This window comes from Mirounga leonina, unplaced genomic scaffold, assembly GCF_011800145.1.
Source record: "Mirounga leonina isolate KUSES-001 unplaced genomic scaffold, KU_Mleo_1.0 Mir_153, whole genome shotgun sequence".
Lineage (NCBI taxonomy): Eukaryota > Metazoa > Chordata > Mammalia > Carnivora > Phocidae > Mirounga > Mirounga leonina.
Genome location: NW_023270387.1, coordinates 31771859 through 31798640, shown reverse-complemented (window position 1 = coordinate 31798640; position 26782 = coordinate 31771859). Strand labels below are relative to the sequence as shown.

Here is a 26782-nt window from a genome sequence, read left to right as displayed (position 1 = left end):
GAGCAGAAATCAATGAAATAGAAACTAAAAGAACAGTAGAACAGATCAACGAAACTAGGAGCTTGTTCTCTGAAAGAATTAACAAGATTGATAAACTCCTGGCCAGACTTAACAAAAAGAAAAGAGAAATGACCCAAATCAACAAAATCATGAATGAAAGAGGAGAGATCACAACCAACACCAAAGAAATACAAATAATTAAAAGAACGTATTATGAGCAACTCTATGCCAGCAAATTAGATAACCTGGAAGAAATGGATGCATTCCTGGAGATGTATCAACTACCAAAACTGAACCCAGAAGAAATAGAAAACCTGAACAGACCTATAACCACTAAGGAAATTGAAGCAGTCATCAAAAAACTCCCAACAAAGAAAAGCCCAGGGCTAGATGGCTTCCCAGGGAAATTCTACCAAACATTTAAAGAAGAATTAATACCTATTCTTCTGAACCTTTCCAAAAAATAGAAATGGAAGGAAAACTTCCAAACTCATTTTATGAGGCCATCATTACCTTGATCCCCAAACCGGACAAAGACCCCATCAAAAGGAGAATTACAGACCAATATCCTTGATGAACATGGATGCAAAAATTCTCACCAAAATACTAGCCAATAGGATCCAACAGTACATTAAAAGGATTATTCACCATGACCAAGTGGGATTTATTCCTGGGCTTCACGGTTGGTTCAACATCCACAAATCAATCAACATGATACAATACATTAACAAAAGAAAGAACAAGAATAATATGATCCTCTCAATAGATGCAGAAAAAGCATTTGACAAAGTACAGCATCCTTTCTTGATCAAAACTCTTCAGAGTATAGGCATAGAGGGTACATACCTCCATATCATAAAAGCCATCTATGAAAAACCTACAGCGAGTATCATTCTCAATGGGGAAAAACTGAGAGCTTTCCCCCTAAGGTCAAGAACGCGGCAGGGATGTCCACTATCACCACTGCTATTCAACATAGTATTGGAAGTCCTAGCCACAGCAATCAGACAACAAAAAGAAATCAAAGGCATCCAAATTGGCAAAGAAGAAGTCAAACTGTCACTCTTTGCAGATGATATGATACTTTATGTGGAAAACCCCAAAGACTCCACCCCAAAACTGCTAGAACTCATACAGGAATTCAGTAAAGGTGCAGGATATAAAATTAATGCACAGAAATCAGTTGCATTCTTATACACTAACAACAGGACAAAAGAAAGAGAAATTAAGGAGTTGATCCCATTTACAATCGCACCCAAAACTATAAGATACCTAGGAATAAATCTAACCAAAGAGGCAAAGGATCTGTACTCATAAAAATATAAAATACTCATGAAAGTAATTGAGGAAGACAGAAAGAAATGAAAAAACATTCCATGCTCATGGATTGGAAGAACAAATATTGTGAAGATGTCAATGCTGTGTAGAGCAATTTACATATTCAATGCAAACCCCATCAAAGTACCATCCACTCTTTTCAAAGAAATGGAACAAATAATCCTAAAATTTGTATGGAACCAGAAAAGACCCGAATAACCAGAGGAATGTTGAAAAAGAAAAGCAAAGCTGGCGGCATCACTATTCCAGACTTCCAACTCTATTACAAAGCTGTGATCATCAAGACAGTATGGTACTGGCACAAAAACAGACACATAGATCAATGGAACAGAATAGAGAGCTCAGAAATGGACCCTCAACTCTATGGTCAACTCATCTTTGACAAAGCAGGAAAGAATGTCCAATGGAAAAAAGACAGTCTCTTCAACAAATGGTGTTGGGAAAACTGGAGAGCCACATGCAGAAGAATGAAACTGGAGCATTGCCTTACACCACACACAAAGAGACTCCAAATGGTTGAAAGACCTCAGTGTGAGACAGGAGTCCATCAAAATCCTAAAGGAGAACACAGGCAGCAACCTCTTCAACCTCAGCCGAAGCAACTTCTTCCTAGAAACATCACCAAAGGCAAGGGAAGCAAGGGCAAAAATGAACTATTGGGACTTGATCAAGATAAAAAGCTTTTGCAAAGCAAAGGAAACAGTCAACAAAACCAAAAGACAACCGACAGAATGGGAGAAGATACTTGCAAATGACATATCAGATAAAGGGCTAGTATCCAAAATCTATAAAGAACTTATCAAACTCAACACCCAAAGAACAAATAATCCAATCAAAAAATGGGCAGAAGACATGAACAGACATTTTTCCAAAGGAGACATCCAAATCGCCAACAGACACATGAAAAAGTGCTCAATATCGCTCAGCATCAGGGAAATCTAAATCAAAACCTCAATGAGATACCACCTGACACCAGTCAGAATAGCTAAAATTAACAAGTCAGGAAACGACCGATGTTGGCGGGGATGCAGAGAAAGGGGAACACTCCTACACTGTTGGTGGGAATGCAAGCTGGTGCAGCCACTCTGGAAAACAGTATGGAGGTTCCTCAAAAAGTTGAAAATAGAGCTACCATATGATCTAGCCATTGCACTACTGGGTATTTACCCCAGAGATACAAATGTAGGGATCCAAAGGGGTACATGCACCCCGATGTTTATAGCAGCAATGTCCACAATAGTCAAACTGTGGAAAGAGCCAAGATGGCCATCGACAGATGAATGGATAAAGAAGAGGTGGTATATATATACAATGGAATATTATGCAGCCATCAAAAGGAATGAGATCTTGCCATTTGCAACGATGTGGATGGAACTGAGGGTGTTATGCTGAGCAAAATAAGTCAATCAGAGAAAGACATGTATCATATGACCTCACTGATATGAGGAATTCTTTATCTCAGGAAACAAATTGAGGGTTGCTGGAGTGGAGGTGGGGTGGGAGGGATGGGGTGGCTGGGTGATAGACATCAGGGAGGGTATGTGCTATGGTGAGTGCTGTGAACTGTGCAAGACTGTTGAATCACAGATCTGTACCTCTGAAACAAATAATGCAATATATGTTAAGAAAAAAAAAGAAGATACAGGAGGGGAAGAATGAAGGGGGGAAATCGGAGGGGTAGACGAACCATGAGAGACGATGGACTCTGAAAAACAAACTGAGGGTTCCAGAGGGGAGGGGGTTGGGAGGATGGGTTAGCCTGGTGATGGGTATTAAAGAGGGCACGTTCTGCATAGAGCACTGGGTGTTATGCACAAACAATGAATCATGGAACACTACATCAAAAACTAATGATGTAATGTATGGTGATTAACATAACAATAAAAAATAAAAATAAAATAAAATAAATAAAATATGTCCTTAAAAAAATAAATAAAATCATATTAATTAATACTTTTCACTGCCTGGAAAGTCACAGGTAGATCCTTCTAAACAAAGATAACAGGATGATCATTTATTTAAACAAAATATGTATTTTTTAAACCAGCAGAGACTTATGTGGGTAACTTTCAGTTATAAAAGGCATGAAAATAAACATGTGCCTCATTTCCTAAACTTAAAAAAATTAGGGCAACACACAAGAAGCCAAACAATTAGGAAAAAAGAGAAAAACAATATTTTTTCACTTTTGCATTCTTATTTAGGTTGCATACCAAGAGCCCATGGTGATGGCTCTCCATGTGTATACTGTCAAGGAAATGTGAAAAAATTATAAATGAATACAAATATTTTGCGATCAAATTAACATTTTTTACTAAAATATATACAATTACTTAAACATATGTAAATTTGTGTTTATATATTACATATATATATATTTGCAATGACATAGAATTATGTGGTACATAAAAGATTTGGTGTGGAAAACTTTATATTTGACTAAAGGTTTTCCCTTTTCACTATTTTGGTTTTATATATAAAGCACTATGCCAACACATTTGTATAATAGAGAAGTTATATAAAATAAAAAATAAATATCCAATTGAACATTCAGTCTGCTTTGCCTGTATGGGAGGCATATAATGTGAAATTACTAATGTGAACCAGTAAATTCACAGAGTTGCAATGTGAATTTTATTTCCAACTGCAAACATTTCAGAAACTATTCACTCTTTTATTCATTCATTTTAAAAATATATTTATTGAGCACTAACTATGTGTCAATTCTAAGTACTGGAACTCTCATGGAGAAGAAAACAATAATTATATAATAAATAATTATAATCAAATATGTAGATGTTTATATTAAAAGATGAAGTGCTTTTTTTCTGGTTAGATAACTATGTCAACTTATCCATTTCATGTTACTTAAATAAAATTTTAGTCATGGGAAAAGTATATTTATATAAATGAAGTGTCCTGGAGTAAAAATCATAAACCCAGAATCTAGTCACTTACTGGGAACTTAGGCAAGTCACTCTATCACCATGAGCTTTGGTTCCACTGGTGAATTACAGTACATTATCAGCTTGATGGGAAAATACAATCTGATAATGTACTGTGAGGAGTACTTTAATGAAAGTATGCAAAGCATGATATGGGAGTCAAGAGAACAAAGTAGTATCTATATTTGTAATATTAATTCTGCCAACAATATGAAGGATGGATCTGAGAGAGTTGGGACAAAATCAGGGATTCCAGTTAACAGGGTATTATAAATATCTAAGTGAAAAATAATGGGTCCCTATACATTGACACCAGCAGTGAACTTGATAAATAAAAGACTGACTTGTGAGATATTGAAGAGTTAGAATTAACAGAACTTGATTGATAAACTGGATAATGTAAAGTGAGATTGAGGAAGAGAGAGTCATCTAGGTTTAGATTGGTTTGGGGTACAATTAACTAAGATAGAAATAGGAAAGAAAATAAAATGAGAGAGATAAGAGAAGGAGCTGGCTAGGAAGGGATTTGATTTATGGGTGCCTTTGGAATATCCACCTGTAAAAATCCTACAGGCAATTGGATATATAAGTCTGACACTAAGGAAAAAGAATGGTACTGATGATAAATATTTTTGAGTTATTATTCATTTATTCAGTAAATATTTATGAAGTATCTACTATCAGACAGACACATTTCTTGGTGTTGGAGACTTAGCAGTGAACAAAGCAAAGTTCCTGCATCAAATAATTTATATTTTATTGGAGGAATACAGACAAAAAATTTTAAAGTATGTAATTCATCAGATTGTGTTAAGTACAATGAAGAGAAAATAAAGCAGGACGAATGGGATAAAGAGTGCCAGAAAATAAGGATAAATGTTTCTGATTCATATGTGATGAGAAAAGTTCTGCTCATTTGAGAAAGAGCCAAGAGATTAATGTGGCTAATGTTGAGTGAATGAAAGGAAGTATGATAGGAGTTATGGTTATAAAAATAGTAAGAGACCAGAATATGTAGGGTCTTATAAGTTATCAAAGTACTTTGGTTGTCACTATGCTTGAAATAGAAGCCTTTAGGGAGGTTGAGGAGAGGAGCATGATCTGATGTATTTTCTAGAGGACAGTTATGACTACCACATAAAGAATAAGCTGTAGAGTGTGATAGTAGAAGCAGGGAGACAGCGTAGGATGCTATTGTATAAATTTAAGCAAAAGTGGGGCTTGGAACAAAGTGTTTGGCAGTAGTTAGTGAGGAGTACTTTGATTCTGGACATGTTTTAAAGATAGAAACGATAGCACTTTCTGATTGATCTGAATTGGAGTGTGAGAGAAAGAAGTAATATAGGATGATGGTAAGGATGTTGACCTAAAGAATTGGAAGAACTATAAGAATGGAAATGGCTTCTACCAAATGGGAAAAATTGTAGGAAAAATAGGCTTGGAAGCCTAGGGAATTTAAGTGATAACCCTACACAAAGTGTGTGTGTATGTGTGTGTATTTTTTTTTTTTTTTCTAATATAGGACATGGGAACAGAGATTTAGTCTAAGGCTAGAGAGATCTGGAGCCATCAACATATAAATTGAAATCAAAGGCATGAGACTGGATTAGGTCATTATAGAGTAAATGTCAGTGGGAAAAAGTTTGCAGAAGAAAAGCACATCAAAATTTGAGGTCTTGGAAAGAAAGAATCAAAAAAGGAAACTGATTAGGCCCAGCCACTTAGGTAGGAGGAAAAAGAAAAAAAAAAAAAAAAAAACAGAAGTCAAGAAAAGAGAAAAGTATTTTAAAGAGAAGAAAGTGATCCCTTGTGTCAGTGATACTGGTAAAAAGGTGGGTAAGATGAGGACAGAGACTGACCATAAAATTTTAGTAACATGTAATTATACGGTAACCTTGACAGGAACAGTTATAGTAAGTGTCAGGGGCAAAAGTCTAATTGGATTGTTTTCAAGAAGAAATGAAGGGAGAATTTTTAGAGAAAACAAATAACAGATTTTTTTCCCAAGGAGTTTTGCATAGGGAGGGAAAAAAAAAAAAACCTGAATCTTAGAGAGAAGAGAGAATTGCTTGAGCAGACTGAACATATAAGGCAGACAGTAAGATTCATGAATTGTTGGTCCAGATGAGATTGAAGTGTTGTTGGAGTCAGGGTGAGGAAGAGGGTAACCTGGAATGGTGGAGTTGACGTTTAAGAGTAGGATATTTGCAGTAGGGATTATGAAAGGGTTTCAATTTTTCTAGTAATGACAAGAGCTAAGATATGCCTAGTGGGGAGAAGGCCTGAAGTGAGTTAGAGGACAAGATCATTGGTACAGAGGAGAGAAGAAACTGAAAGTGCCAAAGAAGTAGAATAGTTATCCTCATGGATATTAAAACTACTAAAAATTAAGACAGGAGTTAGAAATGAGATGAATCAGAAACTAAACTTTACAAGAAATGAAAGTGATAAACCTGAGGCTCTTCTATACAACTCTAAAATAAAGGGTCAATGGAGATATGGTCTGGTGACCAAAGTCAAAACTGGGTGTTTTAGTGAGCAGAAAGTGAGATGTTCTGGAAGGACAGTGAGAATCCAGGAAGTCCCCTATCCCATATCCATTGTCCCTATGACATGAATGTTGACATAGGAGAAACAACTTCCACATCAGAGAGCTGCAAGGGAAGTAAGGTCAGGAGGAAAGAATCAGGTTTCCAGAGGAGCAAAATGGGGAAGAAATTGAGATAGAAGGTATAGAAGAGAATGCTGATGATCAGCTGTTCATTTCCATAGGGCACATGTGAAGATTTTAGAAATTGGAGAAGGGTGGAACTGGGGGTCATAAAGGGCAAGATAGAGCCATGTGGGGTTAGAGTTTAGGGAGTTTTGACCCCTGTTAAAAGTGGTTTGCAGAGGAAGTTGCATTTAGCACACTCTCAAGTTTAGAATAACTACTTCTATCTAGCCCTTAAAGCATTTTGTCCTAATATGTGTCTGTCATCTCAGAGTGAAACACCTTGAGAACAAACAGTATCTATCAATTTTGATTCCCAGGGCTTGCCAAAGTGCCTGGCCCAGAGTATCTTCTAAATCAACATTTATTTTAAAGTGAATAAAATAGTATATAACACTGACAACCTGACAGTGTTATTTAAATAATTGTTATATAGTAAATGTGTTATGGTAAACTGAAAATTATATTTGTACACTGCAATGTTATGTGTGAACGATTTTACCTTAGTTCTGTTTTCCCTAGTTATGTTTGAAAATGGGTCTAACACTGAGGCATATTTCCCTGGCAACATTTGTAAAAAAACACCATCCATCTCCTCCTCATTTTCTAAACAAGTTTAGAAACACCAGGTTAAACCATTAAACCAACTTTTTATATCAGAACTCCTTGGAACATTTGAAGAGTATTCTGATGATTAGAGCTGCTTGAAGCCTGAAAATTCTGAGAACCAGTCTCTGAGAAAAAGCCTGGGTCTTCCTTCCAGCCAACTTTTGCCACTGACAAATATGAACTAAACAGGAAAATGGAACTCACAGGGTAAAATCTAGTTTTTCAAAGAAAGAGAATAGGCCTCATTTCCTCTTGGATTAGAAATTAAATACTCCATCTGTGCAGGTCTTCAGTCATGCTTGGACAGAATGACAATGTGCAGATGGACTAGTCCTGGAACAAGCCCTCTCCAATTCTAAGAGAAAAGGTTGATGTCAATTAACCTCAACATTCAAGCTGTATTCTTCACCAGATTGCCAGAGATCTGATATCCATTCCTTTAATGTATTTCCCTTTTGTCCTTCAAATATATGTATTTTTTTAATGTGAGCCTGTTTCTACTGGGGCAAAAAGAATTAGCTGAAGTCATGTTTGTGCATTCGTAAGTCAGAGCTTTCAAGGGATATTCAGTGAAGTCAGAATGATACTAGAAAGGAACAGCAGTAAGGAAAAAATCAAATGATGTGATTCTAGAATTTTTTTCCTCAGCAAGGCATGATCTCAACCTGTAAACCTCTAAAGGCTTTTATTATCAAGCTTATTCACATTTCTGTACTTATATTTCTGGTCTTACCTTGGTACGAAAGGTGGCATCTCTGTGCATCTTTCTCTCTAATGATTCTCTGAATAATTTTTCTTAAAGCTTAAAAACAACATATTTCTAAATGGTCAATTCATGTTTGATCATGAATAAAGAATTTTATTAAATACTATTTTAACATCTCTTAGATCAGTATTTCATAAACCCATTCCTCAGAATATTACTATATGTTCTGATAAAAATGAATTTTCTGGTCAAACAAATTTAGAAACACCAGGTTAAACCATTAAACCAACTTTTTATAACAGAACTCCTTGGAACATTTTATGCATTTGCTCTATGACTCTCAAAAGGGAGGTGTAGTATGGATTTCTAATGCTTATTTAATTCCAGAAACTCCTTTCTTGGAATACTTATTAACAATCTGATGTAATTCACAAAATACAATTGGGAAATGCTGATCTTAGGTGATTGTGTATTTTTTTCCCTTTTTTTAGCCTATGGAAGTGAAGAATTATAAAGTTACCTTATTTTGTATTTCATAATGAAGCACTCCACTTGGATCTGATGTTTAAAAACTTGGTTATTCTACAGACCTCAATTTTCTGGTAACTCCTGTCTATATCTATGTATATATGTATCTCATCTATGTCTATCTATCTATCATCTATCTATCATCTATCATCTATCTATCTATCATCTCTATATGTATCTATCATTTATCTAACTAATTAAGTAAAACTGATCCATACCTTCCTTTTTCATGCTTTTTTTTGTCAAGTTTGGGTGTCAGGCTTATGCTGTCAATATCAAATATTGAATTGGAGGTCCTCCCATTTGAAACATCATTTTTAAAGTTCTATTTTGTTACCAACATTTAGTTAGTCTTTTGACCTCACTGTGTGATCATGATTTTGATGAGACATTCCTATGGAGAGTAAATGAAATTATTCCTATAAAGCACTTAACAAATAATATGGCATATTAGCTATTGTCATTGTTACCATTCAGGACAATGTGAGGCTAGTTTCTTTCACCAGTCATCAATCACATATGTTCTTATTGGAGAAAGTCATGTTTTTGGCAGGCATTGGAATGGCATTTTCAAACCTCTGGTGCCTTTGTTCTTTGACCACTAATCTCTTGGCTCAGCAAATGCTGATAGATGTAAGCTTCTGAAGAGTGTTCTGGGAGGTGTTTGTGTGACTGGTAAGCAACATGTGTGAAGGTTTGTATTTAGATGAAAAGCATGGCTTGACAGGAGTCTCTAAGGAGTCATCATTGCTTAATAGGTTTCCTTAATGACCAGTCAATTAAGAACTTGTATTTGCAAAATGCTTTGCCATCATTGTTTTTCTTTCAATTCTCTGAGCCATTACTATCATCTTACTGATGAAACAGAGACAGGAAAGTATATTGACTTGCTTTTGACTCTATGGTCTGAAATTCCAGGCACTCTTGGGACTTGGGTCTCAAGAATCCTGCTGTTCTAAGCAAACAGGGTTCTCTCAGGAGATGTACTCAAAAGACAATAGGACTAAATGTAGCCTGATAACAAACCATAAGAAGCTTTCAGGGCTTTTGGTCTGTAAAACAGTTCTGTGATTGTTCCCAAATTACTCCATTAGTAGCCTTTCTCTAACAGTCATGATTTGTTTATTAAATTATTGGCCACTATCAGAATCAGACACTGTGGAGTAGAAAAGCTTTATTTTAAGATATTCTAGCACAAGCAGAATAAATTCTAATCTTTATGTAAAAAGGAAAAAGCTTCATTTAGCTTCTTTGTAAACATAGTAAATATAGCAGTTCAGATAGAAAAAAAATGGACATTTTATAGCCCACAAAAGGATTTTGCATTCCTTGTGAAAGAAATAGCTATCAATAATGCTTAAAGGTATTGAGTTTGAGGCCTGGCTAAGGGTAACTCTATTATAATTTTTCTCATATAAATACCTTTTATTAAATACTGGAAGGAAATAGCCCAAAACATAGATAGTGATTATATCTTCATGGGGAATTATATAAGATGTTTATTTTCTTCTATGTACAGTTTAATTTATCCATTATTGCTAATGAATATCCATTATTGCTTAATTTTTGAGTGGGAATAGGCACACACACACAATTTTAAATTACATTTATGTATTATTATGAGGAGGACTAAAACTATAATTATAGAATGACTCTGCTAACTTCTCTTAGAAAACATTCTCTCATCATTTGAAGATTTGTTCTTTAGTCTTGGATCTCTAGTTGTTAGTGACAAATGAAATAAGATTTATGTCTGTCTATAACAAATTTTGCTGTTCTAAATAAACACATCACAGAATGTGTAATAACTGTCCTCAGTAAGTAGATCATATTCAATGTTGAAAATACTGTGATATAGTTAAAAAAAACTATCTGGCCATTCATGATAAATTCATTTTCTTAATATACTTTTCCTTTAAGCTAATATGAAGTGATATAAATGATTAGGCAAGTTTAGTTATACATGCCATGGACAATATATGAAAATATATTAATAGAAATTTATCAAATGTCATCTCTATGCAAGGCACTACACTAAGCAATGTGCAAAATAAAACATAAGATATGGTCTCCATTCTCACCATTGCCTATAATCCAGATTTTCTTCATCTTTTGCCTAGGCTACTTCAGTAATGTCTTAAATGATATCTCTGCTAGAATAGTACTGTATTTACAATGTAAATGTGATCATGTCTTATAAGTCTCCTCAGAGTGACATCAGCATCATGGTGGCATGGGACATTCCTTTTTTTCTCTCCCCTTTGATTCACAACTAATGAGAAATCCATAATGGAAAAGAAAAAAAGTGTCTCTGCACAGCATTCGAGGACGCCCATTGTGCACCAGAAAATGGATATACATGACCAGAAAGGAGGTGGCAAAGCAAGCACAGTGGCAGTGGAATAGGTAGTGGCAGAGGCAGTGATGGCAGAGAAGGCAGAGGCAAGTTGACAGTGAGCCAGCACACCCTTTCTGGCAGAGGAGGTAAAGGGTAAAGGCAGTGAGTAGGGGTACCTGGTCACATAGCCTGAGGATAAAATCCTCTCGTTGTGGGTGGCGGGAGGGTCTCATGGACTGTCTTCTCATATCCTGGAGCAGACAGCAGAAGACATTTTCCTGCAGTTCTTTTTGTCTGCTTACTTCCCTTTTCTTTCCCTTCCCCTAGTCACTGAGGTCTCTCTTCAGATCCCTCTAGGTGCAGTACATGTGATAAATAGTCATCAGAATTAGAATATTGTTTTAGAAAATATATTAAATTCTTAACTATAGCTTAAAGGAAAAGAGCATTAAAATAACTATAGCCACCGCAACTTAGTAACATCACAGCATAAAAAGGGATAATTTGTGACATTAAAATATATAAAAGGAAAGTAAAAGGATGGAATCTTTATAGGAAATGAAGATAAACTGCTATCAACAATTTTCTCTATGAGATGTTTCATGTAAACCTCATGGTAACCACAAAGCAAAAATCTAGAGCAGAGATATGAAACAAAAACAAAAGGGGAGACTGAGCAAATCACCATGGAAAACTACCAACTTACTAGGGTAGACAGAAAAAAAGGAAAAAGAAACAATGGAGAAACAACATCACCAAAAGACAAAAGATAAAATGAGGATAGTAAATCCTTACACATCAATAATCACCTTAAATATAAATGGATTGAACTTATCAGGTAAAAGGCACAGAGTGGCTGGATGGATTAAGAACAAACAGACAAAAACAAAATATAACTAAATGCTGTCTACACAAGAGTCATTTCAACTCTAAAGACATACATGGACTCAAAGTGAAAGAATAGAAGATGATAAGCAAATGGAAATGAAAAGAAGGTGGGCATAACCAAACTTATACTAGATAAAATAGACTTCTCACCAAAAAAAGGTAATAAGAGACAAAAGAGGTCATTTTATAATGATAAAGTGTCAGTACATCAAGAAGACATAAAAATCATAAATATATATATATGCTCCCAACACCTGAGCACCAAAATATAGTAAGTAATTAAGAATAGATCTTAAGGGAGAAATAGACAATAATACAATAATTGTATAGGACTTCAGTATTCTACTATCATCAATGGATAAATCATCCAGACAGAAAATCAACAAAGAAATATTGCAACTGAACCACACTTTAAAACAAATGGACTTGATAGACATATACAGAACATTCCATCCAATAACAATGGAATAGACATTCTTCTCAAGTGCACATGGAATATTCTTCAGGGTAGATCATATCTTAGCAAATCACAAATCTTAGCAAATTTAAGATTAAAATCATACATGGGGCACCTGGGTGGCTCAATCAGTTTAGAGACCAACTCTTGATTTCAGCTCAGGTCATGATCTCAGTGTCATGAGATCCAGCCCTTTGTTTGGTTCAGCACAGGGTGTGGAGCCTGCTTAATATTCTCTTTCTCCCTCTTCTCTCTCTCTCTCTCTCTCTCTCAAAAAAAAAAAAAAATTAAAATCATACCAGCTATCTTTACTGACCAATATGGTGTAAAACTAGAAATTAACAAAAGAAGAAAGTGAGAACATCTACAAGTATGTAGAAACTAAACAAATTTCTAAACAATCATTGGATCAGAGACAAAATCAAAAGAGAAATAAAAAAACTATCTTGAAACAAATGAAAATAAAAACATACCATATTAAATATTGTAGAATGCTACAAAAGAAGTTCTGAGAGGAAATTTTATAGTAATAAACATTTACATTAAGAAATTAAAAAGATCTCAAATAAACAACCTAATCTTATACCTCCTCAAACTAGAAAAAAAAGAACAAATTAAACCCAAACTTAGAAGGAAGGAAATAAGGATCAGGGCAGGAATAAATTAAATAGAGACCACAAAACCTATAGAAAGGAACAACAAAACTAAGATCTGGTTCTTAAAAAAGATAAATAAAATTGACAAAATTGACCTTTAGCTAGACTAAGGAAAAAAGAGAACAGACTCAAATAAATAAAATTAGAAATAAAAGAGCATACATTACAAATGATACAGCAGAATACAGCTGAATCATAAGACTACCAGAAACAAGTATATACCAACAAATTACATAAACTGAAGAAATGGATACATTTCTAGAAACATACAACCTACCAAGACTGAATCAGGAAGAAGTAGAAAATCTGAACAGATCAATAATTGGTGAAAAGATTCAATCTGTAATAAAAAAGAAAAATATTAAAAAAAAAAAAAAAAAGGAAAACTCCAGGACCAGGTGGCTTCACTGGAGAACTCCACCAAAGATGTAAAGGAGAACTGATATCAATCCCCCTTAACTCTTCCAAAATATTGAGGAGGAGGTAACACTTCTAAATGCATTCTACAAGACCAGCATTACTTTGCTACCAAAACCAGGTAAGGTTACCACAAAAAAACTATAGATCAATATCCCTGATGAATATCAGTGCAAAAATTCTCAACAAAATATTAGCAAATCAAATTTAAGAACACATTAAAACACATATTAAAAAAAGAACATGTTAAAAAAGTGTAAACACATACAATGGGGCACCTGGGTGGCTCAGTTGGTTGGGTCTCAGACTCTTGATTTCAGCTCAGTTCATGATCTCAGGGTCATGAGATCAAGCCCCAAGTGGGGCTCCACGCTGGGCATGGAGCCTGCTTAGGATTCTCTCTCTCAGTGTCCCTCTTTGCCTTTCCCATCTCCCCACTTATGTGCTCTCTCTCTCTCTTTCTCTCAAAAAAAAAAAAAAAAAAAGAATTATACACCATAGCCACCAAGTATGATTTATCTGTAGGATGCAAAGACAGTTCAACATACACAAATTATTAAGTGTATACATCACATCAATAAAATGAAAGATAAAAATCACATGATCATTTTAATAGATATAGGGAAAGCATTTGACAAAATACAACATCCTTTCATGATAAAAACTCTTTTTTAATAAATATTTTTTATTTATTTATTTGACAGAGAAAGAGAGCAGCAGGCAAAGGGAGAGGGAGAAGCAAGCCTCCCTTGGAGCAGGGACCCTGCTGTCGGGCTCAATCCCAGGACACTGGGATCATGACCTGAGCCAAAGGCAGATGTTTAACCAGCTGAACCACCCATGTACCCCATGATAAAACTCAACAGACTGAGTATACAAGGAACATGCCTCAACATAATAAAGGCCACATGACAAACCCACAACTAGCAACATGCTCAATGGAGAGAAATTAAGTGTTTCCCCTAAGAGCAGGAGCAAGGAAAGGATGCCCATTCTCACCACTCTTACTTATTTATTTTTCACAATATTTGATTTAATTATTTGAGAGAGAAAGAGCAAGAGAGAGACCACAAGCAGTAGGGAGGGACAGAAGGAGAAGGAAAAGCAGACTCCCACTGAGCATAGAACCCAATGTGGGGCTTGATTCCAGGACCCTGAGATCATGACCTGAGCAGAAGGCAGACGCTTAACTGACTGAGCCATCCAGGTGCCCTCTGACCACTCCTATTTAATATAGTACTGGAAGTTCTAGCTAAAGTGATTAGGCAAGACAAAGAAATAAAAGACATCCAAATTGAAAGGAAGAAGTAAATTTATCATCATTTAATGATATGATCCTATACATAAAAAATCCTAAAGAATCAGACAAAAATCTGTTAAAATTAACCAACTATTTCAGTAAAATTGTAGGATACAAAATCAACATATACAAATCAATTGCATTCCTTCACACTAATGATAAAACATCTGAGAAAAAAATAAAGAAAACCATCCCATTCACAATAGCATCAAAAACAATAAAATAGGAGGAGCAAGATGGTGGAGGAGTAGGAGACCTAAATTTCATCTGGTCCCAGGGATTCAGCTAGATAGTTATCAAACCATTCTGAACACCTACAAACTCAACAGGAGATTGAAGAAAAGAATAGCAGCAATTCTATGAACAGAAAAGTGACCACTTTCTGGAAGATAGGACTTGTGGAGAAGTGAAGTGATATATGGGAAGATAGAACTCGGGGGAGGGAGCCTCTGTCAGCCAGCTATTGGCAAGTGATAGAGCCACAGAGCACAAAATCAGAACTTTTCAAAGTCTGCTCCACTGAGGGACATCATTCCAGTGGTTAAGCAAGGGGGTGGAACCCTCGCTGGGACAGTGTGATCTCAGGACCCTGGGAAAGAAAGACCAGGGATGCCTGAGTGTAGCAGAGCTACCAAGTATCAGAGCAGGGAAGCTGGCTGCAAAGACAGAGCCGAGGAGTGGGCTCTCAGCTCAGGGTTGCCATAAACCATGATCTGTGGCACAGTTGGGCAACTACTCTACAAGCAAGGACCCAACAAGTGGCAGATCCAGGGAGAACCCCTTCCTCCCCTGGGAGGAGTGTTGCAGGAGTGAACCACAGGAATCTGATGAGTTTGGAGACTCCAAATGGGGTTGTGTGCCAGAGATAGAAATGCTCAGTCATAGGCTGGGTGTGCTCGGAGTGTGGTCGGTGACCAGGGAGACAGGAGTGATTGACTGCTTTTCTCTGAGGGCTCACTGAGGAGTGGGGCCCCACGTTCTCCCCTCCTCTGGGGCCAGAGATTGGGAGGCCACCATTTTCATTCTCATCCTCCAAAGCTATGTGGAAAGGGTTCAGGGAACAAAAGCTACCGAGATCAAACCTGAGCAGGGCGCCTGGGTGGCTCAGTCGTTAAGCGTCTGCCTTCGGCTCAGGTCATGATCCCAGGGTCCTGGGATCGAGTCCCACATCAGGCTCCCTGCTCGGCGGGAGGCCTGCTTCTCCCTCTCCCACTCCCCCTGCTTGTGTTCCTGCTCTCGCTATCTCTCTCTCTGTCAAATAAATAAATAAAATCTTTAAAAAAAAAAACAAAAACAAAAACAAAAACCTGAGCAGATTACTTAGCCTGACCCCTGGCAAGGGCGGTGCAATTCCAACTCAGGCAAAGACACTTGAGGCTCACTGCAAAAAGCCACTCCCCCAGAAGATCAGCAAGAATATTTAGCCAAGATCAAGTTTACTGATCAATGAGAACTGCAAATCTCCAGTGCTAGGGGAATATAGCACATAGAATTCATGGTTTTTTCCCCCTAATTCTTTAGTCTTTCAAAGTTAATTTTTTTACTTTTCTTTCTTTTTTTTTTCTATTTTTTTAATTATTTTCTTTCCTTTTACAACCAACATCTTATCTTACCAATTCGTTTTTTAAAATCTGTTTTTATTTTCATTTTTACACTCATATTCTATCCCTTCAATATATTTAACATTATTTTTTTTGTGTATATATATATTTTTTCCTTTGTTAAAATTTTGGGATACAGTTTCTTCTAACAGACCAAAATATACCCTAAATCTAGTGTATGGCTTTGTTCTAGTCTCCTGCCTGATCACATTCTCTCCTTTTTTTTTTTTCTTTTTTCAACCAACTTCTTATCAATTCCTTTTAAAATCTTTTTTAATTTTCAGCTTTACATTCATATTCCAACCCTTCATCATATTTCCTTTATTTTTGTATATATATAAGTTTTTCTTTCTTTAAAATTTGGGGAGGCAGTTTCTTCTAACAGACCAAAATACACCCAAAATCTAGTGTGTGGCTCTGTTCTATTCACCAGCCTGATCATATTCTTTTTTTTTTTCCTTTCTTCACCCCACAACCCCCAAGTTTTGGGGTCTCTTCTGATTTGTTTAGTGTGTATTTCTCTGGGGCCTTGTTACCGTCTTACATTTTATTCTCTCATTCATCTCTTCTTCTCTGGACAAAATGACAAGATGGAAAAACTCACTTTAAGTAAAAGAACAAGAGGGAGTACCGACTGCCAGGGACCTAATCAATACAGACATTAGTAAGATGTTAGAACTAGAGTTCAGAATGATGATTATAAAGATACTAGCTGGGCTTGAAAAAAGCATAGAAGATACTAGACAATCCTTTTCCAGAGAAATGAACTAAAATCTAACCAAGTTGAAATCAAAAAGGCTATTAATGAGGTGCAATCAAAATTGGAGGCTCTAACTGCTAGGATAAAGAGGCAGAAGAGAGAATTAGTGATATAGAAGACCAAATGATGGAAAATAAAGAAGCTGAGAAAAAGAGAGATAAACAACTACTGGATCACGAGGGCAGAATTCGAGAGATAAGCGATACCATAAGACAAAACAACATTAGAATAATTGGGATCCCATAAGAAGAAGAAAGAGAGAGAGGGGCAGAAGGTATACTGGAGCAAATTATAGCAGAGAACTTCCCTAATTTGGGGAAGGAAACAGGCATCAAAATCCAGGAAGCACAGAGAACCCCCTTCAAAGTCAATAAAAATAGGTCAACACCCCAACACCTAATGTTAAAACTTACAAGTCTCAGAAACAAAGAGAAAATTCTAAAAGCAGCTCAGGACAGGAGGTCTGTAACCTACAATGGTAGAAACATTAGATTGGCAACAGACCTATCCACGGAGACCTGGCAGGCCAGAAAGGACTGGCATGATATATTCAGAGCACTAAACGAGAAAAATATGCAGCCAAGAATACTATATCCAGCTAGGCTGTCATTGAAAATAGAAGGAGAGGGTGCCTGGGTGGCTCAGTTGGTTAAGCAACTGCCTTCAGCTCAGGTCATGATCCTGGAGTCCCGGGATCGAGTCCCGCATTGGGCTCCCTGCTCAGCAGGGAGTCTGCTTCTCCCTCTGACTCTCCCCCCTCTCATGCTCTCTCTCTCTCATTCTCTCTTTCAATAAAATCTTTAAAAAAAAAAAAAACAGAAGGAGAGATAAAAAGCTTCCAGGACAAACAAAAACTAAAGGAATTTGCAAACACAAAACCAGCCCTACAAGAAATATTGGAAAGGGTCCTCTAAGCAAAGAAAGAGCCTAAAAGTAACATAGACCAAAAAGGAACAGCGACAATATACAGTAACAGTCAGCTTACAGGCAATACAATGGCATAAAATTCATATCTTTCAATAGTTAACCTGAATGTAAATGGGCTAAATGCCCCAATCAAAAGACACAGGATGTGTCAGGTAGGGAAAAAAAAAAGAACCATCGATATGCTGCCTGCAAGAGACTCATTTTAGACCCAAAGACACCTCCAGATTGAAAGTGATGGGATGGAAAACAATTTACCATGTTAATGAACATCAAAAGAAAGCTGGGGTGGCAATCCTTATATCAGACAAATTAGATTTTAAACCAAGGACTATAATAAGAGATGAGGAAGGACACTATATCCTACTTAAAGGGTCTATTCAACAAGAAGATCTAACAATTGTAAATATCTATGCCCCTAGCATGGGAGCAGCCAATTATATAAGGCAATTAATAACAAAATCAAAGAAACACATTAACAACAATACAATAATAGTAGGGGATTTTAATACCCCCCTCACTGAAATGGACAGATCATCTAAGCAAAAGATCAACAAGGAAATAAAGACTTTAAATGACACACTGGACTGAAAGGACTTCACAGATATATTCAGAACATTCCATCCCAAAGCAACAGAATACACATTCTTCTCTAGTGCCCATGGAACATTCTCCAGAATAGATCACATCCTAGGTTACAAATCAGGTCTCAACTGGTACCAAAGGACTGGGATCATTCCCTGCCTATTTTCAGACCACAATGCTTTGAAACTAGAACTCAATCACTACTAAGGAATGAATGAGTCAACCAGGAAATTAAAGAAGAATTTTAAAAATTCATGGAAACAAATGAAAATGAAAACACAACTGTTCAAAATCTTTGGGATGTAGCAAAGGCGGTCCTAAAAGGAAGTATATAGCAATACAAGCCTTTCTCAAGAAACAAGAAAGGTCTCAAATACACAACCTAACCCTACACCTAAAGGAGCTGGAAAAACAGCAAATAAAGCCTAAATCCAGCAGGAGAAGAGAAATAATAAAGGTCAGAGCAGAAATCAATGAAATAGAAACCAAAAGAAGAGTAGAACAGATCCATGAAACTAGGAACTTGTTCTTTGAAAGAATTAATAAGATTGATAAACCTCTGGCCAGACTTATCAAAAAGAAGAGAGAAAGAACCCAAATAACTAAAATCATGAATGAAAGAGGAGAGATTACAACCAACACCAAAGAAATACAAACAATTATAAGAACATACTATGAGCAACTATATGCCAACAAATTAGACAATCTGGAAGAAATGGATGTTTCTTAGAGACATATAAACTACCAAACTGAATCAGGAAGAAGTAGAAAACCTGAACAGACCTATAACCACTAAGGAAATTGAAGCAGTCATCAAAAATCTCCCAACAAAGAAAAGTCCACGGCCAGATGGCTTCCCAGGGGAATTTTACCAAACATTTAAAGAAGAATTGATACCTATTCTTATGAAACTTTTCCAAAAAATAGAAATGGAAGGAAAACTTCCAAACTCATTTTATGAGGCCACCATTACCTTGATCCCAAAACCAGACAAAGACCCCATCAAAAAGGAGAATTACAGACCAATATCCCTGATGAGCATGGATGCAAAAATTCTCACCAAAATACTAGGCAGTAGGATCCAACAGTACATTAAAAGGATTATTCACCACGACCAAGTGGGATTTATTCCTGGGCTTCAAGGTTGGTTCAACATCAGCAAATCAATCATTTTGATACAATACATTAATAAAAGAAAGAACAAGAATCATATAATCCTCTCAATAGATGCAGAAAAAGCATTTGACAAACTACAGCACCCTTTCTTGATTAAAACTCTTCAGAGCATAGGGATAGAGGGTACATACCTCAATATCCTAAAAGCCATCTATGAAAAACCCACAGCAAATATCATTCTCAATGGGGAAAAACTGAGAGCTTTTCTCCTAAGGTCAGGAACATGGTGGGGATGTCCAGTATTACCACTGCTACTCAACATAGTACTAGAAGTCCTAGCTTCAGCAATCAGACAACAAAAAGAAATAAAAGGCATACAAATCATCAAAGAAGAAGTCAAACTCACTCTTTGAGGTGATATGATGCTTTATGTGGAAAACCCAAAAGACCCCACCCCAAAACTGCTAGAACTCATACAGGAATTCAGTAAAGTGGCAGGATATAAAATCAATGCACAGAAATCAGTTGCATTTCTATACACTAACAACAGGACAAAAGAAAGAGAAATTAAGGAGTGGATCCCACTTACAATTACACCCCAAATCATAAGATATTTAGGAATAAATCTAACCAAAAAGGCAAAGGATCTGTACTCAGAAAACTATAGAATACTCATGAAAGAAATTGAGGAAGACACAAAGAAATGGAAAAACGTTCCATGCTCATGGATTGGAAGAACAAATATTGTGAAGATGTCAATGCTACCTAGAGCAATCTTCACATTCAATGCAATCCCCATCAAAATACCATCCACTTTTTTCAACGAAATGGAACAAATAATCCTAAAATTTGTATGGAACCAGAAAAGACCCCGCATAGCCAAAGGAATGTTGAAAAAGAAAAGCAAAGCTGGTGGCATCACAATTCTGGACTTCAAGCTTTATTACAAAGCTGTGATCATCAAGACAGTATGATACTGGCACAAAAACAGACACGTAGATCAATGGAACAGAATAGAGAGCCCAGAAATGGACCCTCAACTCCATGGTCAACTAATCTTTAAAAAAGCAGGAAGGAATGTCCAATGGAAAAAAGTCTCTTCAACAAATGGTGTTGGGAAAATTGGATAGCCACATGTTGAAGAATGAAACTGGACCATTCTCTTACACCACACACAAAAATAGATTCAAAATGGATGAAAGACCTCAGTGTGAGATAGGAATCCATCAGAATCCTTGAGGAGAACAAAATCCTTGAGGAGAGCTTTTTCACAACGGGTTTGCTGCCAAAACACAGGTGTGAAAACCACCACTCAACCTAAACCAAAATGGGAAAGGAAAAGACTCACATCAACATTGTCGTCATTGGACATGTAGATTCAGGCAAGTCTACCACTACTGGTCATCTAATCTACAAATGTGGTGGGATCGACAAAACTATTGAAAATTTTGAGAAGGAGCATTCTGAGATGGGAAAGGGCTCCTTCAAGTATGCCTGGTTCTTGGATAAACTGAAAGCTGAATGTGAACGTGGTATCACCATTCATATCTCCCTGTGGAAATTCGAGACCAGCAAGTATTACGTGACCATCATTGATGCCCCAGAACACAGACACTTTATCAAAAACATGATTACAGGCACATCTCAGGCTGACTGTGCTGTCCTGATTGTTGCTGCTGGTGTTGGTGAATTTGAAGTCGGTATCTCCAAGAATGGACAGACCCGTGAGCATGACCTTCTGGCTTACACACTGGGTATAAAACAACTAATTGTTGGTGTTAACAAGATGGATTCCACTGAGCCACCCTACAGCCAGAAGAGATACGAGGAAATCATCAAGGAAGTCAGCACCTACGTTAAGAAAATTGGCTACAATCCCAACACAGTAGCATTTGTGCCAATTTCTGTTTGGAATGGTGACAACATGAGGAGCCAAGTGCTAACATGTCTTGGTTCAAGGGATGGAAATCCACCCGTAAAGATGGGAATGCCAGTGGAACCACACTGCTTGAAGCTCTGGTTTGCATTCTGCTGCCAACTCGTCCAACTGACAAGCCCTTACATCTGCCTTTCCAGGACGTCTACAAAATTGGTGGTATTGGTACTGTCCCTGTGGGCCAAGTCAAGACTGGTGTTCTTAAACCTGGCATGGTGGTCACATTACTCCAGTCAATGTTACAACTGAAGTAAAGTCTGTTGAAATGCACCATGAAGCTTTGAGTGAGGCTCTTCCTGGGGACAATGTGGGGTTCAATGTGAAGAACGTATCTGTCAAAGATGTTTGTCATGGCAATGTGGCTGGTGACAGCAAAAATGACCCACCAATGGAAGCAGCTGGCTTCACAGCTCAGGTGATTATCCTGAACCATCCAGGCCAAATCAATGCTGGATATGCCCCTGTGCTGGATTGTCACACAGATCACATTGCTTGCAAGTTTGCTGAGCTGAAGGAGAAGATAGATCATTGTTCTGGAAAAAATCTGGAAGGTGGTCCCAAGTTCTTGAAATCTGGTGATTAAGCCATTGTTGATATGGTTCCTGGCAAGCCTATGTGTGTTGAGAGCTTCTCTGACTATCCTCCTCTGGGCTGTTTTGCTGTTTGTATCAGGAGACAGACGGTTGCTATGGGTGTCATCAAAGCAGTGGACAAGAAAGCAGCTGGAGCTGGCAGGGTCACCAAGTCTGCCCAGAAAGCTCAGAAGGCTAAATGAATATTATCCCCAATACCTGCTACCCCAGTCTTAATCAGTGGTGGAAGAATGGTCTCAGAACTGTTTGTGTCAATTGGCCATTTAAGTTTAATAGTAAAAGACTGGTTAATGATAATAATGCATCGTAAAACCTTCAGAAGGAAAGAAGAATGTTTTGTGGACCATTTGGGGTTTGTGTGTGTGTGTGGCAGTTTTAAGATATTAGTTTTTAAAATCAGTACTTTTTAATGGAAACAACTTGACCAAAAATCTGTCACAGAATTTTGAGACCCATTAAAACAAAAGTTTAATGAGGAAAAAAAAAATCCTTGAAGAGAACATAGATTGTAAGAATTAATGTAAAAATGAAACTACCCGAAGCAACCTCTTTGACCTCAGCTTGCAACAACTTCTTCCTAGACACATCAACAAAAGTAAGGGAAGCAAGGGCAAAAATGAACTACTGGGACTTCATCAAGATAAAAAGCTTTTGCAAAGCAAAGGAAACAGTCAACACAACCAAAAGACAACCGACAGAATGGGAGAAGATATTTGCAAATGACATATCAGATAAAGGGCTAGTATCCAAAATCAATAAAGAACTTATCAAACTCAACACCCAAAGAACAAATAATCCAATCAAGAAATGGGCAGAAGACATGAACAGACATTTCTGCAAAGAAGACATCCAAATGGCCGACAGACATATGAAAAAGTGCTCAACATCTCTTGACATCAGGGAAATACAGATACCACCTCACACCAGTCAGAATGGCTAAAATTAACAAGTCAGGAAATGACAGATATTGGTGAGGATGTGGAGAAAGGGGAAACCTCCTACACTCTTGGTGGGAATGCAAGCTGGTGCAGCCACTCTGGAAAACAGTATGGAGGTTCCTCAAAAAGTTGAAAATAGAGCTATTCTATGATCCAGCACTACTGGGTCTTTACCTGAAAGATACAAATGTAGTGATCCAAAGGGGCACATGCATCCCAATGTTTATAGCAGCAATGTCCACAATATCCAAACTATGGAAAGAGCCTACATGTCCATCAACAGATGAATGGATAAAGAAGGTGTGGTAAATATATACAATGGAATATTATGCAGCCATCAAAAATGAAATCTTGCCATTTGCAACATGGATGAAACTAGAGGGTATTATGCTAAGCAAAATAAGTCAATCAGAGAAAGACAATTATCATATGATCTCACTGATATGAGGAATTTGAGAAACAAGACAGAGGATCATCGGAGAAGGGAGGGAAAAATGAAACAAGATGAAACCGGAGGGGGAGACAAACCATAAGGGACTCTTAATCTCAGGAAACAAAATGAGGGTTGCTGGAGTGGAGGAGGGTGGGAGGGATGGGGTGGCTGGGTGATGGACACTGGGGAAGGAATGTGCTAGGTGAGCACTGTGAATTGTGTAAGCCTGATGAATCACAGACCTGTACCTCTGAAACAAATAGTACATGATGTTAATTAAAAAAAACAATAAAATATTTAGGAATAAATTTAACCAAGAAATGAAATATCTGTAATTTAAATCTATAGAACTCTGGTGCTCACTTCGGCAGCACATATACTAAATCTATAGAACTCTGCTGAAAGAAATCAAAGAAGATACAAACAAATGGAAATACATCCCATGTTCATAGATTGTAAGAATTAATGTAAAAATGGTACTACCCAAAGCCATCTGTCTATAGATTCAAAGCAATCTCCATCAAAACACCAAAGACATTCATCACAGAAATGGAAGAAATAATTCTAAAATTTGTGGGGAACTACATAAGACCCTGAATAGCCAAAGTCATCCTGAGAAAGAAAGAACAAAGTTGGAGGTATCATGTTCCCAATTTCAAACTATACTACAAAGCCATAGTAATAAAAACAGTATAGAAATGGCACAAAAATAGACACATCGACTAGGGCAACAGAATAGAGAGCCCAGAATTAAACCCTGGCATATATGACCAACTAATATTTAACAAGGGAGCCAGGAATGCCTAATGGGGAAAAGATAGTCTTTAACCAACAGTGCTGGCAAAACTAGAGAAACACATGCAGAACAATGAAATTGGACCCCTATCTTACACTGGTTACAAAACTTAACTTGACATAGATCAGAGGCCTAAACATAAAACCTGATAGCATAAAATCCTAGAAAACATAGGGAAGAAGCTCATCAATACTGGTCTTGGCAATATTTTTTTAGGAATGATGCACACACCACAAAAGAAAAAAAAAATCAACAAATGGGACTACATCAAATTCAAAAGCTTCTGCAAAGCAAAAGAAACTATTAAAAAAAATTTTTAAAAACCTACAAAGTAGAAGAATATTTTTGCAAACCACATATCAGATAAGAGGTTAATATCCAAAATATATAAATAACTCAGTCAACTCAATAACAACAAAAATCCAATTTAAAAAACACAGGCAGAAGAACTAAATAGACATTTCTTCTAAGAGGATTCAAAGTGGCCAACAGACACATGGAAAGATGCTCATCATCAATAATCATCAGGGGAATGCAAATCAGAACCACAATACCCCCTCACATCTGTTAGAATGTCATCATCAAGTACAAGAACAGGTGCTGGCAAGGATGTGGTGAAAGGGAACACTTATAGATTGTTGGTAGGACTGTAAGTTGGCCCAACCACTATGGAAAACAATAGGGAGCTTTCTCAAAAAACTAAAAATAGATCGACCATGTGATTTAGCAATTCCACTTCCAAGTATTTACCCAAAGGAAATGAAAATAGGATTGCAATTTGTTATCTGCACTCCCATGATTATTCACGATGACCAAGATATGGAAATAACTCAAATGCCCATCATTAGATGAATGGATTAAAAGGATGTGGCACATATACATAATGGAATATTATTCGGTCACAAGAAAGAAATATATCTTCCCATTTACAAAAACATGGATGGGCCCTGATTGAGCACATTACGCTTAGCATGATAAGTCAGACAGAAAAAGACAGGTACTGTATGATATTACTTATATGTGGAATCTAAAAAAGTTAAATCTGTGAAAAACAAAGAGTAAAATGGTGTTTACCAGGGATGGAGTGAATAAGAGCAATAGTGTTTAAGGGTACAAACTTGTGATGAGTAGTAAATAAGCCAGAGATCTAATGTGCAATAATGAATATAGACAATAATATTGTACTATAATTATGCAATGTGATAAATATTGTTACATTGGTAATCATATTACAATCTGTGTTTTAAAGTAACATTCTGTACACCTTAAACTTACATAATGTTATATGTTAAATTTACTCAATACAAAAATTTTAGGTAAAAAATAAACTCCTCATCTCTCCCTCCCTATAGGATAATGTTCAAACTCTTCATCATGACAAACAAGATCTTCTCTTATTTGGGCCATATTTTCATCTTCATCTTTTGCCTACCCATCTCCAAATTAACTCTGAAGTAAAATTAACAGCTGGAACTCTCTTATTATCCAGGCAGTTCCACATTTTTATGCATCAAAAAGCTTAGATGATTTCCTCTGCCTTTTAATGCCTTCACACCAATGAGATAAAGGGATGAGCACTTCTGATCTTTTTCTATACCCTCTTCAGAAGATGAAGCATGGCGGGGCGCCTGGCTGGCTCAGTGGATTGAGCAACAGACTCTTTTTTTTTTTTTTTAAAGGTTTTATTTATTTATTTGAGAGAGAGAGCACATGAGAGGGGGGGAGGGCCAGAGGGAGAAGCAGACTCCCCGCTGAGCAGGGAGCCCGATGCGGGACTCGATCCAGGGACTCCAGGATCATGACCCGAGCCGAAGGCAGTCACCCAACCAACTGAGCCACCCAAGCACCCCGAGCAACAGACTCTTGATTTAGGCTCAGGTCATGATCTCCTGGTCCTGGGATCAAGCCCTGCATTGGGCTCGCGCTCAGTGGGGGAGTATGCTTGAGAATTCTCTCTCTCCCTCTGCCTCTCCCCCCACTTGCATGCACTCTCTTTCTCTCACTCTCTCTAAGTAAATCTTTAAAAAAAGAGAGAGAGATGAGGAGTAGCTTATCTAGTAGTTGATATTAATGAAAGCCAGACATGCACTGAGTATCTGTTCTCACATCTCATGGTAACTTGCCTCAGTTCTGCACCCTTAAGTTTAATGAATTTGAGATCTAGATCCTACCTACACTTACAGATTAAACCTGAATCAGCTGGAT

At 37.0% G+C, this 26782-nt stretch overlaps 1 protein-coding gene and 1 pseudogene across 1 annotated transcript in view; both read left to right on the top strand.

Moving 5' to 3' along the window:
- Nucleotides 1–26782, top strand: part of CNTN5 (contactin 5) — a 603313-nt gene that overhangs the window by 368734 nt on the left and 207797 nt on the right. The gene's annotated exons all lie outside the window — the stretch shown is intronic.
- LOC118013419 lies at nucleotides 21159–22629 on the top strand (annotated as a pseudogene).